General features: G+C 40.5%; 1 long non-coding RNA gene across 1 annotated transcript in view; it reads left to right on the top strand.

The window, feature by feature from the left end:
* Positions 1-18674, top strand: part of LOC123594066 — a 491068-nt gene that overhangs the window by 440029 nt on the left and 32365 nt on the right. The window contains exon 5 of the long non-coding RNA XR_006710656.1: positions 15640-15687. This is a non-coding gene — a long non-coding RNA (uncharacterized LOC123594066). The remainder of the gene's footprint in view (positions 1-15639; positions 15688-18674) is intronic.

Below are 18674 nucleotides of genomic sequence, written 5' to 3'. Positions count from 1 at the left end.
AATGCCTTACTCGTTTTCACACTAAATGAAATTTAAGTGGCTTATCAAGGTGATACAAAAGATGTAGATTAAATTACTAATCCCTGACTTTCTAGTCGAAATCCACTGTTCAGGACATAATTCTGACCAAGATGGAATTAGTTCAGACAGTAACATTCTGAAGTGATGTACAACTCAAAACACTCTTCGATGAGTCCTTCATAGTCATAAGAGGAGGCACTTTGGATGTGCCCACTGGTTTCAGGCAAATGATTTATTGACATATAGGTTTTCATGGCTTGAGATTCTCCGCAGAAAAATTACTCAAGCAGAACAGGTATTCTCAAAAGTGATATTTTGCACTTAAACTCAGAATGAGCCTGAGGACCTGGAGGTTTTTGAGTCTAGAATGTTCAGGGAACACATCCAGGTTTTCTGACAAACCCTTGGGGGAAAATACAGAAGAGAGGCAGGGACTGTAAGTTGAATGTAAAGAAAGCTCAGGTTCAGAACAGGCAGACACTTTAAAAAATGTACAACAGAAAATGTTTATAATTCCTGAGTCACTACCAGAGTAATATGGTCTGTTGTTTGCTGTAGAAAACATGCTTTTCATCGCCGATGGAGATAAAGCTCGACTGGGCTTTTACTTCCCCTCAATACGATGGATGGCTAGGCTGGATGGGATACAACATGGCTACATAGGAACGGGAGACCGGGGGGTCTCGAACGTTTCCTGCCCAATGTTCATTGTCCTTTCTTTCATGGCCAAGGGGTCCTCATGCTTTGTTCTCAGTGGCAGTGTGTCCCATCAGGAGAGGACTCCACGGTCCATTGTCCCTTACAGCTGGGTCATGTCATATAACACGCATCTGGGCATGGAATTTAAGTGGAAATCATTGCTTTGGCTTCCACCAAGGATGATCTGACACAAAATGGAATTAGCCGGCTTGTCCCTTTTATTCTCTTCTCTTTCCTTCTTCTTGCCTGGAAGGGACACACTGTGGCTGGGGCTACCACTCTTATCTTGTCACCATCCAGGAAAGAGAGACCAAGAGAATGGACCCCATGTAGCCTTGACTTTCTTAAACCTCTGAGCCACAGTAAACACGTCTCCCTTCATAAATAAGAACTGACACAATTCATCTAATAATCACAGTAACAAGAGCTAACATTTCTTAAGCATCCACTATCTGTTTAATTTTTTAAAAAAGACACATCTAGCGGTCCCTGGAGCAGGTTAATTAAGGTTTCATCCAACACGTGACATTTAACGTGTCTTTATAAAACTGGACTCCAGAGGACACTGATGGGGCAGGGGATAAAGAGGGAGTTGGACAGAGATGGGAACATTGGAGAAATAACGAAGGGGGAGGGTGTGCTGTTAGAAAATGGGTTGGCTTACCTGGAAAATGGGATTTTTTTTTTTTTTTGTCCTGTAAAAAACACAGAAGTAGGACAAGAAGGGTCACGTGGCACTTACACCAACTAGCCTGTCATCCTCATGACATCTGCTTCCACTTGCGTGGGGTTCCAGTTACCCGCCCCCCCCCCACCCCCCCGTTCCTGTTGTGAGCAAACAGAATCACTTCATTACGTTATTTCCCCATCCGCAGTCTCCACTGGACAAATGGACTCCTCGGGAGAAAAATCCCTTCTTCTGCCTCTCAGGAACACTAGACTGGATATTATTTCAGGTCCCTGGTTCACGTAGCAACTCCACCCCCCACCCCAGCCCGAACTCTTTGTCCACCCCCATTTCTCTAACGTAGCCAGCCACAACCAAGTAACCCAAAAGGCCTTAGAAATTATTTAAATCATCTTAAAATATAATGAGCTTGAATTCACGTACACTGAGAGAATATCTTATGTGCCGTGTACAGGTTATTTTGTCGAGGTGGTGGATGTAGGCAGGCAGAAAGGCGTCATGGAAGACTAAGTTCTCCAAAGTCTGTCTCAGAGACTTGTGTCAGCCAGGAATAATTCCTAGAGACACTGAGAAGTTACAAGGATCATTCCCATAAACCACCTCTCACAAAATAAGCACAGTTGCAGCTTAAAGTAAATGTTGGCCATTTCTCCAACGTGTGTATCTGCCATATTTATTTTCGTAAAAACCCTGAATAGTCTCTTGAGGGCATCAGCAGATACAACCACGCGGAGATGCCTCTGAATTTGGCCTCCTGCTGCAAGGCAAGCATCTGTATAAAAGAGCGTGTAAGAAATGGGTCAGGGATTCATCTATTTGATCATATTTTGTAGTCGACTAGTTCTATATAAAGAAAGAGATTCAATGATAGAAGTTACCTTTCCTTCTTGAATACTAAGCTGGGGCTTGTTATCTATCAAGGTGCTACAGTTTGGCTGTGCTGGGTCTGATATTTATTATGGGTGCACGTGCATTCGAGGGTTATTGATTTTATTATAGAACACCCTGGGTGCAGGTACTAGGAATACACTTTGGAATTCAAATAGACCAGATTCCAGGTGGAAGGGGGAAGGTGGATGAGGGCAGGGAGAATTGGTATGGGAAGCTTATGAAATAGACGTGATAAGGCGGAAGCATTGATTTGTACGTTAGTCATTTGATGAGCCGCAGACTTTAAGGCAAAGAGCTGTGTTGGTTACAATTTCTGTCTTCGAGATCAATACTCTCCGTAGCATCTCTGTGAATTGGTTCTTTCACATCACATGTGGCGAACTACAGGGTTGGTGAACGTTGGGCTGTGTGTTCAGAAAATCCCAAAATGGATTTCTCGTTTGCGGAAAAGTAAATATAACGTCCCAGCACCGTATTATGACAACACTTACTTACTAGTTGTATAGGCAACTGGCAGTTGTCAAAATATTGGAACCCAAATATTACGAGAATGTTTCACTTGAAAAATACTAATTCTGCACTTCTCGTATTATGCTGTCTACTTTATTCCATGGTTAAAGCTGTTGCGTTTTCTTGGAAGTCGTTTCCAATCTGCTTATTCTTTGTTAGCAAGTTTCTGTCTTCCACACTTTGCCCAAGCAGTGGGTGATAATAAATCTTTCTGATTTGATTTCTTAATATATTTCTTGCCATTTCTCGCTGAGCCACAGTATAGCATACTAATCCTTTCATGCCAGTCGAATTCACTGATTCTTGTATTTCAATTTTGAATCAAAAATGAATTTTATTGATCCACATGTTTCAATCTACCAGGTTCATTAAAAGGTGAGATTTTATCACTGACCCTTGAAAGAAAGAAAACTTTTACTTTGCTGTGAAAGAATTTGGTATTTGAAAGTATGTTCTCGTACCTCCCTAACCTTCCTCACCGTATAATACAGATTAAAACCACACCGCGTACTTGTAAATGTTCAAATATCAATTATTAAAAAATACATCTCACATGCACATTGTATCAATTACAAAGATTTTACATACACATCACATAAATTTTAAAGTCAGCATGAGTCTCAGCGACTCACGAAACCTGACAGAGGTTTGAAAACGAGAAACGAGTAAAGTTAAACCAGCTGCTGAAAGTTCCGAGTCCGAGCAGAAAAACAACAGTAGTGCTACAGTTCACCTCATCCTAGTCTCCTAAAACACTGAGACAATATTTCTACAAACCCAAACATGATGATTGACCCGCAGCAGCCTCTGTAAAACACGGCCACCGAGCCCCAGTTTTCTGGTCTCCTCGAAACGACGTCTAACAGCGAGGACACCCCTGCAGGCAGCCAGAATTCCCGGTGTTTGCAGGTTCTTCGGTTGACCTTTTAATCTCTTTCCTTTTTTTGTTTTTGTTTTTGTTTTTTTTTTTTTTGAAACGTGGTGCTTCTCCAAACACAAATTGTGTCCAGCATTTGGGGCGGAAACCCGAATATGTAAAACTCAAAGCGTCTCCTGTGGTTTTGGCTAGAAAGTGTAAAACTAGACAACAGGCAATCTCTCTCCTTCCCCAAATACTTATCACAGGAGGGAATGAGCCGCCGCGGCAGGAGTCGGGAAGAGGAGATTGCAAGTATTTGCAAAATAATGTTCTATAAGAGAGTTGAAGACAAGAGACAATTACATTACCCTATTGCCTTCGCTGTGCTTCTCCAAATGGATGCAGGTGATGTCTGCCCATTCTGGAACTTTTCCATGTGACTAATTCCAGCCTGGGTGGTCCTCTCCTTTTCCTCTCCTTTCCTCTCCCTCTTTTTAGAAACGCTTGGTTTCAGCCCCCGACAGTCCTGTGCTTGGACCATGAACCTCCAGGTCCGCCAAGCAGTTAGAGGTTTACTGGCTATGTGGGTCACGTGCAACCATGGTGTCTCCACATCGCATCTGACCGAGTGATGGTCGTGAAAGGGAAAACAAAGCAGACCAAGGCACCATATGCCTGAGATGCACAGCCTGGGACGATTACTGGTTAAGAACACGAACATTCACGCTAGGTGACAGTGGTCATCCGGGAGAGAGCATGGTCGTGTTCTGGAGTAGCCCGGTTCCTGTAAGGGATACTTACGCGCTCACGATTGCTCCCTAAAGTGTAGCGTGCACTCACAGCAATCCAACCGTTGCTGGAATCTCAGTCCCCCGAGGGACTTCAGAGCCGAGTGCATCCACTTGTCGCAACGTGACAGCATTCCGAAGGTGGTTACCCACACGGGGAGGTTAACTGGAGGGCACACAGGGGACACATGGCTTTGAATCCTAAGGGTATGATAACATGTAGATGGAGGCTCCTGGACAAACACTTGGTTTAAGAAATTAAATGGTGGGGCGCCTGGGTGGCGCAGTCGGTTGAGCGTCCGACTTCAGCCAGGTCACGATCTCGCGGTCCGTGAGTTCGAGCCCCGCATCAGGCTCTGGGCTGATGGCTCAGAGCCTGGAGCCTGTTTCCAATTCTGTGTCTCCCTCTCTCTCTGCCCCTCCCCCGTTCATGCTCTGTCTCTCTCTGTCCCCCCAAAAAATAAATAAACGTTGAAAAAAAAAAAGAAATTAAATGGTAACTTACTGTGGAAGTCAAGTTTATTTCACGGTATGCATATTTCAAATCCATTGAAATGTAAATTTAAGTTCTACATCAAGTTTATTAGGTGTAAAATACTTATTAATTGAAGAAATATTTCTTTTTTAATGTTTATTTCTGAGAGAGAGAGTGGGCAGGGGGCAGAGAGAGGGAGGGAGACAGAGGATCTGAGCAGGCTCTGTAATGATAGTAGACAGCCTGATGTAGGGCTCAAACTCACGACCTGTTGTTATTTAAACTCCTCTATTTCTGATTTTATTTATGTGAATCCTCTCTTTTTTGAAAGTCTGGCTGAAAGGTTTTCAACTGTATTTATCTTTTAAAGGAACCAAGTCTTGGGGCGCCTGGGTGGCTCAGCCGGTTAAGTGGCTGACTTGGGCTCAGGGCATGATCTTGCGGTCCGTGAGCTCGAGCCCCGCTTCAGGCTCTGTGCTAACAGCTAGAGCCTGGAGCCTGCTTCGGATTCTGTGTCTCCCTCTCTCTCTGCTCCTCCCCCCACCCCCCACCACCACCTTCATGCTCTCTTTAAAATATAAACACTTAAAAAAATACGTGAGGGAAAACTAGTCCTTAAAAATAATTTAAAAAATAAATGTAGCCAAACGTATGCATCCGTTCTTTTATTAAATGTGGACTTTATTACGTCTAGATGCGATGATTAGAAAGCCATTTCCCTACACCCAGGCCATACAAGAATTTTTCTGGTTTGTAGTGGTCCTGACCACTTTGTAGTTCTGGTTCTTTTACCTTTTCTCTGGTCCATTGTGGATTCGTTTCTGAGTACGGCGTGAGGAGTGGATCTAATTTTATCATCTCTTAAATGGCTGCCTACATCTGTCACAGTGTCCATTATTAAAACATCCATTATCCCCAAATGATTGAAGATTGAACTTTATCCTACGCTAGGTTTCTATGTGTCCTTGGGTCTATTTCTCTTCTTTCTATTCTCTATTTCATTTTTTTCCCTTTCTCATGCCAGTTCATCATCGTCTTCATTAGAAAGACTTTCCTGTATGTTTTGTACACATTTCCTGTCTATTTTAATATGCGATGTGACTACACTCCTCTTATACATCTTCCTTCTCCGTATAAAATATGCTTTTGTGATGAAAACAATCCGAATATTGGTGAGGTCTCTTCAATCCATTACTGCTATTGACCTTGGGTGCTTTTTTCCAATCTTTCAGAAATGTCAACCTATCTAAACAGTCTTCAATCCAGTGACCATATCTGGAATGCATGTTTTTGTCCACCGACGAGAACACTACAAACACACATGTCCTATATTTGCATTGCAAAAATGAACACGGCTATCTTGATTTTCCATTACTAGTGACACAAGCTGTTAAATTATCTCCTCTGTAATTGAACATAATGAACATTAGGGTTTAGATGAAAATGCTTTAGTATGGTCTTTTATAAACAAATGCTGATACTGTATTTCACTCTCAAACAAAGGTAATTTAATGTTAAGTTAATCTCGGGAGGAGGGACAAGCTGTCTCACATTATCTCCTGTTACCAATTTATACGTATTATTTTATCAAGTAATAATCTGATCTGAACTGGAATAAAGACGTGCATTTTTAGCCAAACATTGTCTTAAAGTAGCCCATATGTCTACTCCAGATACTTCAAAAGAATTTTTAAATGTGTAAGAGATATATTTAGAGTATGTTCCTCACTATAAAGCATGGTCTCTTAAAAGCTCCAATCAGTTTATTACCATAGCTATAATTGATAATGAATTATTGGTAAATCATTTTGAAAATTCCAACCAATGTCTCATAAAAGCTTTCTAATAAATTTTCTGTCGACAGTGATTGGCAATGCATACAGATAGTAAAATCCTGACTCATGGAATGTCATGATCAAAGCTCCCCAAAATATTTTCTTTATATTTTATGGTTCAAAAACACCAGACTCTAAAAAGCCATACTTTTTCCTATTTCCTAGCCTTCTCAGATTGAAACTGGATTTTATTCTGAAAATATCACAAGTGGATATAAATCATTAATAAATTGTCAGTACATATGGAATTGACATCTCTTCATTTTATAAATAGATCTTTGTTTTTTTAAATGATACTAAGTATATTTGATCTCGACACATCATTTTAAAATGTAGTTGTGACATGTAATCTAATCAAGAAAAATACATTTATAAAAACAAGTTAATCTTCTTAAGCTTATGTCTTATAGAACTGGAAAATCGTTTAGACAGTATAGTAAGTCAATAAGGATATTTTAAAAAACACATTTCCAATTATGTATATTTTCAGATAAAACATGATTAAATATTCCTAACTCTGGTTAAAGATGCTATTAGATCATAAATATCATAAGTGAACAGGTTTAAAGGTAGATCAAACACAAGTATTCTATGGTACCAGTGTAACTATAGACAATTTAGCCTTTTATTTTCAGCTGGACCATATTCTGGACCTACTCCACACCATTTATTCTCTCCTCTGGCCTGCCATACAGAAAATTCTGGATCTGACTTGAGCAATGTGCTTCTTCTGAGTCAGCCTCGAATTTCTCCCCACTTGCAAATGTATGGTTTTCTCACCTGTAAACTAAGATCTGGGGTGGTGAAGGGGTGCCCGGGTGGCTCAGTTGGTTAAGCGTCCGACTTCAGCTCAGGTCGTGATCTCACAGCTCATGACTTTGAGCCCCGCGTCGGGCTCTGTGCTGACAGCTCAGATCCTGGAGCCTGCTTCATGTTCTATGTTTCCCTCTCTCTGCCCTTCCCCCACTCATGCTGTCTCTCTCTGTCTCTCAAAAATAAACATTAAAAAAAATTAAAAAAAAAAAAAAGATGTGGGGTGGTCAACATCCAACATGGGAAATTGGATTGGTCATCAGCTAGAAACAGCTACATGATAATCTCTGATGAGAAGGAATGAAGGCTTATCTAGAAACAATATCGGTCACTGAGTCTGCACAGAAGTTGGAAGATGATCTGAGGGTATGTGTCCCAAATACCTGCTCCTGATGGCCCTCAGATGTCATGACTGTGTGTGTGTGTAGACATGAAGTTTACCATCAATGTGTGCATCTGTTTCTCTAGTCCCATATTCTGTTCACCTGGTCTGTTAGTTTTCATACTGATATTATGCTGTCTTGATTACTATAGCATGAATATATCTTGAATACAGGTAGTATGAAATCTCCAAATTTGTGTTTCCTTTTCAAACATTTTTCCCCCTTTGGCTATTGTACATATGAATTTTAGAATAAGTTTATCAATTTTGACAAAAAACCCTGCTAAAATATCGAATGGGGTTGAATCTGTAGATTTATTTGGGGAGAACTGACATGCTGAAACCTACATAGTTCTCCAACCCATGAACAAAGTATACCTCTCCACTTATTTCAATCTTCAAATCCACTCAACACGGGTTTGTAGTTTTCAGTGTACTGGTCTCACGCATCCTACGTCAGAGTTACCTCCAAAGTATTTCATACACTTAATGTTCTTGCTATTGATGTTGCTTTCTCAATTTCAGTTTTTTAATGTTCGTTGCTGGTATATAGAAATGCAATTTATTTTGGTATATTGATCTTTGATCTTGCAATCCTGCTAAATACATTTGATGGTTCTGGTAGTTGTTTGGTTATATTCCATTGGATTTTCTACATGGATGGTCATTCCATATTTAAATACAAGTTTAATTTTCCTTTTCCAATCTGGAGTTTTGATTCCCACTGCCTCCCCCAACCCACCCTCATCGTGCTGGTCAGAATCTGTAGTACAATGGTGAAAAGAAGTTGTGCAAGCAGACACATTTGTTTTGTTCTGATTTTAGGTGGAAAAATCCATTACTAAGAATGCTATTAGTTGTAGAGTTTATGTAGATGCCTTTTATCAGATGGATAATTTTTTTAAATTTTTCAGTGTGTTTTTTAAAACCAGGAATACACACTGAACCCCAACAAATTGTTTTCTGCAAATATTGAGATGATCAAGGTTTTTTTCTTTTGTAATTAGTCAATAGGACATTGAGTTTGTATGTTAAGACAACCTGGTATATTGAGTGGCTTCAGCTCAGGTCATGATCTCGTGGTTGGTGAGTTTGAGCCCCACTTCAGGCTCTGTGCTGACAGCTCAGGGCCTAGAGCCTGCTTCAGATTCTATGTTTCCCTCTCTCTCTGCCCCTCCCCCACTTGTGCTCGTACACGCTCTCTCTCTCCCTCTCTCTCCTCTCTCTCAAAAATAAATAAACATTAAAAAAATTTTTAAAAATACAACCTTATATATTTGGAATCTCCCTTGGCCATGATCTATTACCCTTTTTATGCACTTTTGAACACTTTCCTAACATGCATTTGAATATTCGACTGTTAGTGAGAAATATTCATCAGTTTTTGGTTTTTGTTCTCTTTCTCCAGTTTTATGTGGTAGTATATTTCTACTCCCCCACCCCCAACATATACTATTGTTATTCCACAAAACATCCTGTCATTTTTGTTTACGCCATCAATTATATTTTTTTTAATGTTAATTTATTTTTGCCAGAGAGAAAGAGTCCGAACGTGAGCGAGGGAGGAGCAGAGAGAGAGAGAGAGAGAAACAAAGACAGAATCTGAAGCAGGCTCCAGGCTCTGAGCTGTCAGCACAGAAGCTGACGTGGGGCTCAAACTCACCAACCGTGAGATCGTGACCTAAGCTGAAACCAAGAGTTGGACATTTAACCAACTGAGCCACCTAGTCACCCTGTACCATCAATTATATTTTACAAATATTTATATAATCCGATAGGTTTATCAAGGAGTTTCTGCTATTCACTCTTGTGTTAATCCAAATACCCACCTAAGACTGTTTTTGTTCTGGCTAAAAGAATTCTTTGGACATTTATTGTGGTACAGGTGTGCTGGTCATGAGTTCTTCAGGGTTTCATATGTCTGAAAATGTGTTTTCTTCACCTATATCTACTTTAAAGATATTTTTGCTGGGTATAGAAATCTAGGTGACTTTTTTTTTTAATCTTAAATGTGTTTCTTCACAATCTTTCTTTTTTTTTTAATTTTTTAAATGTTTATTTATTTTTGAGAGAGAGAGACAGAGAGCTTGTGGGCAAGGGTCAGAGAGAGAGGGAGACACAGAATCCGAAGCAGGCTCCAGGCTCCAAGACGTCAGCACTGAGCCTGACATGGGGCTCAAACTCACAGATCATGAGATCATGACCTGAGCCAATCTGACGCTTAACCTACTGAGCCCCCAGGTGCCCTTCACCATCTTTTTTAAATTGTTACTGAGAAGAAATCTAAAGTTATTCTTATCTTTACCCATCTATATAAAATGTATTTTTAATCTAGATGCTTATTCAGATGTTATCTTTATCACTGGTTTTGAGCAATTTGATTATGCTGTGCCTTGGCAAATTTTTTCTTATATTTCTTACACTTAGAGTTTGTTGAGATTCTTGGATCTCTAGGCTTAGAGGTTTTTGTTTTTGTTTTTTTTTAAGTTTTGGGAATTTCTGACAACTCTAAATTCAAAAATTTTTGTGGCCTCTTTCTTCTCCTTTGACCATTCTAATCACCCACATATTAGGATACTTGATGTTATATTGTAGTTCACTTATGCTTTTTTCATTTTTATTTGTTCTCTTTCCATGTTTTATTTTTTGATAGTTTCTGTTGCTATACTTCAAGTATGTTAATATTTCAATGTAGAATGTTGTGCATCTTACCACTTTGGGTTTGGGTATTTTTATTCCTATAAAAACTCATTGGCTTTCTTTTGGGATTTAGTTAAGCTATTTGGAAGGAGATTTATCTCTTCTAGTCTGGCTAATAAGGTTTGGTAGCAAAACCTGAGCAGTGCTCAGGATGTGAAGAGTGATTTCTTCCTTATTGAGCTGGAATCTTCCTGAAGACTTGATGCAATGCTTTCTATGCTATGAGATTTCTTTCCTTCTGGAGGGTGGAATCAGGCACTGCTTATAGTCCTCTGTGAGCCCTGAGCAGTGTTCTCATTCTTTGGATGGTTATATCCCACCCTTACGTAGTATTATGACTGTACAGGTTATGTGTATGCATTGATTAGTAATTTGCTAATTATTCCACTAGGGTACTCTCCCATTCTTTGGGGTTCTCTATGTAGCGTTCTTTTCTGCAAAATCTGTCCTGAAATTCCTAACTGCCTTGCTCTGTATCCTCTGGGATCCATCACCTCAAACCAGGAGCCTGCCTGGTCCTGCTTGGGTTCCCGTTCTTGAAACCACTGCCTAGAATCTCTCTTAATACAGTAGCTGTTCAGTGATAGTGTTCCCATCATTCATTATCCATCTTTCTGGAATAACTGTCATCAATGGACTGATACCTAATGTCTTGAAAACCATTGTTTTACATTTTGTTTTGTTTTGTCAAGAAGATGATTCCCTGTTACTGCTGCTTCACCAGAAGCAGAAGGTCTTAAGTGAACTTTTGACATCCAGGGTTACATAATTCCTTGTTATGAGAAAATCTATAATATTTTATCTGGCCATGAGAAATATTGAGCAGTTTTTATGCCAATAATTTTGTTACCTGGCTGCCTTCCCAAATGCAAAGGTGCATCTGCTACTGTCTCCAACCCAAGTGAAACAAGTTGTCCCTGGATTTTCTATAATAGAAAAGCAATGCAGATCAGTGGTTAGAAGGTAGGTTTTGGAACCAGAATCTATGTTTGTATCATAGCTGCAAAATTTACCTGCTGTGTTCCGCTGGAGAAGTTACCAAAACTTTCCACACCTCCATTTCCTTAGGCATAATGTAAGGAGAACAACAGTGCTACCTTATGGGATTGTGGTGAGGATGAATTGAGCTGGGATTTGTAAGAGGCTTAGAACAGAAGCACCATATGTGGTTGTTAAAAAGGAAGGAAGGAAGGAAGGAAAAGATAAAGGGAGAGAGAGAGAAAGAAAAGGAAGGAAGGAAGAAGGAAGGAAGGAAGGAAGGAAGAGAAAAAGAAAGGGAGAGAGAAAGAAAAGGAAGGAAGGAAGGAAGGAAGGAAGGAAGGAAGGAAGGAAGGAAGGAAGAAAGAAAATGGTAACTCCAAAAAGGAATTATAAATGTTGCAGTGAAATAATGGGAAAGTACTATCTGTGATTTCAGGAACCATTATGTAGACAAATAGCTCTCTCATTGCAGTTGTAATGGTTTTATCAATAAATTATGCTTAAATCTTTTATAGCACTATATCACATCAGTATTTTTTTAAATGGGTCATCCTGACAAGATTGAAATTAAATCATTAATCTTATTTTTAATTCAGAATTCTAATGATACTTGCTACTAAATACATAGAGTAATTATCAGCCTCCAGCTACTAACAAAAGAAAGAGCTTTCTTTTCTTTTCTTTCTTTCTTTCTTTTTTTTTTTTTTTTGTTTAGAGGAAATGGATAAACATGAGCTTAAAAGGCAAACATTAAGTGATGGGATGGAAGAAGTAGGTTAGTGTGCAGAAACTCAAGGTTGATTAGATTCAGGGGAGCACCGTTCCGAAGATGGTCTCTTTGAAACCGGGTGTTTTTCCAAGGAAGGTAGGACACAGTGGTGGCCAGTTTCCACAACTGCGATGGTACAATCCAAACGTGGGAACCGCTGGGGATAGCAGTATGATTAGCCGACCACTTTTTGTCTTGAACCCCTTTGCATATGAAGCTTTATCCTGCCACCCCCTTTGCTTCTTTGTCAATCTCATTCAGTGGATGCACAATAACATCGCCCTGCTTCAGAATGCTGATGGATTCAGAGGAGACATTAGTTTTAGTGCATTATATCAGACGATCAAAACTGGACACCTGAGTTAGGAAAGCAGGGTCACAGAACAGGACACGTATTTGGACATTTCATGTGGTTTGCTTTGTGGAAAGTCACTTGACTTGCAGCCAGGAAGTCTGGGTTTAATTAAGTTCAGATTCACCAGTCTCAAGCTCTTGGTCACTACATGCTACATGAGCTACGTCGGGGAGAGGAGAAGGTGGATATATGCCTTGGGAATGTGTCCCCTTGGCTTTGCTGAATCACAGATGCCAGAAATCCCCTTCCGATATGTGAATCTCCACCAAGGAGATCCTTGAGGGATTAGGAGGGTAAGAGAGAAGCAGCCGCCATTTTGCAGGTTGCCTCTGATTTACTGACTCACCTTGGTGTGAAGCAGTTGTGTGTACTTTCCTTTCCCCGCTCCTTTATTGGCTTTTGCAGCACACAGGCTCAGGGTGCACGTGCAGGTGCACGATCAACGGCCATGGATGCCGCAGGATGCTTTCACCAAAGGTTAGAGGCAACAATAATGGACACAAGTTTCTGTCCAACTTCACTCATGCTTGTGAGTTCCAGCCTGCCCCGATCTCTTCCCGTTAACATCAGCTGTCCCTTCGTGACCACCTGCTCTGTGGACTTTCAGCTGCAGCAACAGGCACAATGACGACAGCTTGAGAAAGGCTGCTCAGACCACCCCACAACGGTGCCAAGTCAAATCCCTGTAACAAATATAAACACAGCCTCTAGAGAAAAGGCTTCCATGATGGGAAGCCTTGATTGATTTGCAGGAATGAGAAACACGTAGGAGGCACAGCAAATGCATAAATAAATGTGATGCCACGACACTGAGAATAAATACCTTCCTTGCAATGCATTGGAATTTGATCCTTTTGGGAACTGAAGACATCAAATTAAGGCGTTTACCAGAGTGGATGTTTTTTTCTTCCACAATTTGTGGAGAGAAATGATCACCGGTGGCTCTATAGGAAGGCATGCTTTACTTCAATAATTAACATAAGGAGAGCTGCTTTTAAGTATCCGAGGAATGATTTTTTTTTTCTTGCAGATCATATTCTTTAGATATGAAACATTGAAGAATAGGATTTTCTTCCTACTCCTTTAAAAGTAGACATTTATAAAACTAATGCAATAATGAATTATGGATTTTTTAAGAGACAGAAATTAGGATGAATGCCTTTAGAGATTTCTCTCTTTCTGCATTTCTTAAAAGAGATTAAAAATAAATTGGGGTGCCCCGTCTTTTGATCAGGAAGGAGCCGAGGGTAGAAGAGGGCACCATATTCCTCTTACTAGAGTCCACATGTCCAACAGGGAGAGCCACCTGGCTGGGATTCCGAAGGGCAAAAGCCTTGCTTTCCTGTGGCAGCATCGTGACCAAAGTTCCTCCCCCATCCCTGACTCACTACCCACACATCTTCACACCGAAGACAGATGAGGGTTTAACATGCAGGACATTTTCTTCACTAGCAGCATCGCGAGTAGGGTATTTAATAACGGGACCCCCAGGTACACCTGAGTGGAAGGCTCTTGATTTCCGCTCAGGTCATGGTCTTGTGGTTTGTGGGTTTGAGGCCCGCGTCACATTCTGTGCTGACAGTGTGGAGCCTGCTTGGGATTCTCTCTCCCTCTCTCTCTCTCTCAAAATAAATAAATAACATTTAAAAATGGGATTCCCAGATCTTCAGTGTTTTAGGAAATGGTTTTCCTTGAGTGCTAGTTGTCATATTGTAATGGATATATGAGTCACCCCGGAAACTTGTTCAGGTGCAGAGTCCCCCCTAGGCATGGGTTTGATCCTGAAATTCTGCATCTTCTACAAGCTCCCAGGCAATGAGAACGTTACTGGCCTAAGAACTGGTCCCATAACAAGGCCTTAAAAACCAACAAGACCCATACATGCCTCAAATGCATTTCTTCTTAAGTGAAGGGCATGGTGAGTAGAGTATAAAGACCTTAGGATCTTCAGGACATATTTGTCTACTAATGGGAGGTGTCACTGCCTTTATGAATGTTTTTTTAATTTTTCTCACTGACTTTGCTATAAAGGATTCATGATGAATAGCCTGGATATTTTTTTTACTTCTTCCAAATACTGGCCTAAATGTGCATTGCAAGGCTTTATTTGTAATTGATGGTAAAATATGTGCCTGTATTCTTCAATTAAGGAGCCAATTTATCTACCTATCACATGCAGAATACTCAAGACGAGGTTTTAAAAGGAATGGTCACAAAACATGTTTGATTTTGAAACACTCTTTGCTTCCATCCTGACACCCTAAAGTGAAATGGAAATTTAGTAATAATCCTATTAATTCAAAGCCCAAACCACGTGGGGTCCTGAATTATGTGGTAAGGTTATTTTGACATGAAACAAATTAACAGCTAAAGCATAAAAAGCACCCAACAGATCGGCCATGGAAAAGCAAAGGGGAAGAGAAGTAACGTGTTTACAAAAGACAGGAGACAAAACAAATTCAAAAACAATACTGACATTCAGAAACAAGATAACCGATTAAGAATAAAAACGCACCAAGTCCAGACTGCTTCCATAATCTGTTGATTTACATTTAAAATGAAACCCTCATGAATTCCCAAAATTGCTTTGTATACATGGGTGCTCACCATTTTTCCTTTGAAAATATAATAATGTGTCTGTGAGCCCCATATTCTCTCTTATACTTTGTAAGCAGCTGGCTAGTAGACATGAGATAGATAAAAATGATATTTCTAAAAAAAAAAGTGAGGACACTCTTCAAATCTGTGAAATGATCATTGAATTGAGGATGTTATTAATTGATTCTCCTTTATTTTTCATTAACAATCGGAGCAAATAATCAATGATGTGTAAATAGCGTATTTTTTGTTTTTTTGTTTTTTGTTTTTTTAAGGACAAAGAAAGAAGAGACTCCAGGACGGCATCCATTTCTGGGACGTGGGTGAGTGTAAGACTTGAAAATTTTAGACCTGGGGGTGCCTGGGTGGCTCAGTTGGTTGAGAGTCCTACTTTGGCTCAGGTCATGATCTCATGGATTGTGGGTTCAAGACTCGTGTCGAGCTGTCTGCTGTCAGCACAGAGCCCGCTTCAGATCCTCTCTGTCCCTTTCTCTCTCTGCCTCTCTCTCTCAAAAACAAATAAACATTAAAAAAATTAAGAAGAAAGTTGTAGACTTGCTACTAATTTTCTCTTTCCTGCCACGATGCCACCCAAACCGTGGATGATGTGTTTGAGCTGTGTCTTTCAGACAATTACAGCTACCTGCTTAATAGCCAAGGTGGTTGCTTCTACTATGGTTTCTGCTCAGCAAGTCTGGGATGGGACCGGACACTTCACTTTTTTTGACCAGTTTCCAGGACATCTCAATGGAGATGTCTGGAGACCACAATTTGAGAACTGCTGTTGTGTACCATAGTCTGTCCAGCTCATCATTTCCAATTTCCTAACCTTTTTTTGTGTATGTGCAGGAATTAATTACCAGTTGGAAAGTGTCAATTTTCTTCTTCTTGCTCTTGGACAATACGAATTAGCAACACATACATATGTGCATTACAGGACGAAGCGGGGAAGGTGACTTTAGTATAAAGAGAAGCCTTCCCTTGCTTGAGAAACACATAAATCTATAGCCAAGACTATCTGCGAAAGAAACAGCACGTAGAGAAATTTTCAGAGGTTTTGTAACTATTAAGAAAAAAAATGGGGGCGCCTGGGTGGTGCAGTCGGTTAAGCGTCCGACTTCAGCCAGGTCACGATCTCGCGGTCCATGAGTTCGAGCCCCGTGTCAGGCTATGGGCTGATGGCTCAGAGCCTGGAGCCTGTTTCCGATTCTGTGTCTCCCTCTCTCTGCCCCTCCCCCGTTCATGCTTTGTCTCTCTCTGTCCCAAAAATAAATAAACGTTGAAAAAAGAAAGAAAGAAAGAAAGAAAGAAAATGCATAAGGTTCGCTTACATGTTAAAGTGAATGTATGTTGCCTCTTCTAACATACCACTTTCGGTATTAAAATATTTCATTTTTAATAAAGAGATCTGGTGTGCTTCAAGGGCCCATCAAGGACAGTACGTTTCTGTACCTGTTGGCCCCAGAGAATCCTAATCTGGGCTTGTATCCAAGAAATTGGCCATCAGAGCATCACTGGTCGGGACAAGCTTGATGCTATTTATCTGGAGCTATGGAAATGGCCAGTCCTTATCAAGACTGATCTACTAGAGTTTTGCTCTTTTACAGAAATGGGACTTTTCCCCCAGAGGGACAGAAATAGTCCATCAGAGAAGGAAACTCTGCTAGTTTTCTTTGGCTCCCGTATCCAATCACCATGAAACTACTTGGCTTGAAACAACACGAATTTATTCCTTTACGTATCTGGAGGTCACGATGCTGCGATGGGTCTCCCTGGGCTAATGTCAAGGTATGGGCACAATCGAATAATCCCTTTTATTGAAGCTTATGCGTTTCCCAACCTCGTCTAGTGGGCTGGGGCCCAGGCTTTTGAAAATAGTCGGTGGATTTGTTTGAGAGTCTCATCACTTCATGCTCTCCCTGCCTTTCCACCCCGTCAATGGTGTTCCATCAATCCATTAATAAAGAACAAATTGGCAAAATTAGAGGCTGCTTCCCGCTTTTTACTCTGTCTTCTCTCTAGTTTGCATGCTGCTGAGAAGCCACAGTCAGCAATTAAAATTTAGCTTATTTGACATTTCTCAGATGTAACCATTGTTAACATTTTCACATATAACCTTCCAGACGTTCGGTTACCCCTTTGTAAATACGCTCTTGGGTATATATGTGTTTTTAATCATAATTGGCCAACACTGTACAAACTGTGTTTTAACTGTTTTCTTCACTTAATACGTTCTGAGTTTCCTTCTTGTCCGCTTATATCTCTATCGCTCTTCGTGTGGGTTCAGAATATCCTGCTATATGCATGTACAAGCGTCTATATGGAGTGAGTATGCCCTCTTCCTGGAGTTTTCGACATATTATTTTCACCTTATAAAACATCTCAATATCTGAAAAAAAGTCTCTTGTATGTTTCAAAACTTACTTGAAAAAATCTACAAAATGTGTTCCTTCAAAAGAACTTTCAAGTATTTCTTCAAGTTAAACCTTTGATATTTTGAATGAATTTGCATTAAATTGTGTCAACCAGAATTTATCTTTATGAGTTAAGTCTTTCCAGACCAGCATGAGCTAGGTCTCCATATTTAGTCAGTGCTTTCTATTAAATCATGTCATGTTTTAATGTCCTGCGAGTAAGTTTAACAAATCCATCCTTCGGGGCACCTGAGTGGCTCAGTTGGTTAAGCGTGTAACTCTTGATTTCGGCTCAGGTTGTGATCTCAGGGTTTGTGCAATCGAGCCCCACATCAGGCTCCTCGCTGGCAGTGTGGGGTCTGTTTGGGATTCTCTCTCTCTCTCTCTCTCTGTCCCTCTGCCCCTCCCCTGCTTGCATGCTCTCTCTCAAAATAAATAAACTTGAAAAATAGTTTAATGTATTAATTGAAAAAATAATAAATCCAGGGTGCCTGGGTGGGTCAGTCGGTTAAGTGACAGACTTTGGCTCAGGTCATGATCTCATGGTTTGTGAGTTTGAGCCCTGCATTGGGCTCAATGCTATCAGCACAAAGCCCACTTTGGAACCTCTGTCCCCCTCTCTCCCGCCCCCACCCCCCACCACCACTCTCGCGTGCTCTCTGTCTCTCAAAAATAAACATTAAAAAAAAAAGGAGCCCTGCCCCTGGACTTTGAGGTTGTATGAGTAAAGAAATCCATCATTCTTCATATAGATCCAGAGACTTTCTCATTAATTTTGCTCCTCTCTATTATGACGTTTTTATTTGGTTATTTTTATTTATTTATTTTTAAGTAGACTTCATGCCTAGCATGGAGACCAATGTGAGGCTTGAACCCACGACCCCGAGATCAAGACC

Source organism: Leopardus geoffroyi, chromosome X (assembly GCF_018350155.1).
Source record: "Leopardus geoffroyi isolate Oge1 chromosome X, O.geoffroyi_Oge1_pat1.0, whole genome shotgun sequence".
In the NCBI taxonomy this organism is placed as follows: domain Eukaryota; kingdom Metazoa; phylum Chordata; class Mammalia; order Carnivora; family Felidae; genus Leopardus; species Leopardus geoffroyi.
This window is presented reverse-complemented; position numbering and strand designations above follow the sequence as displayed.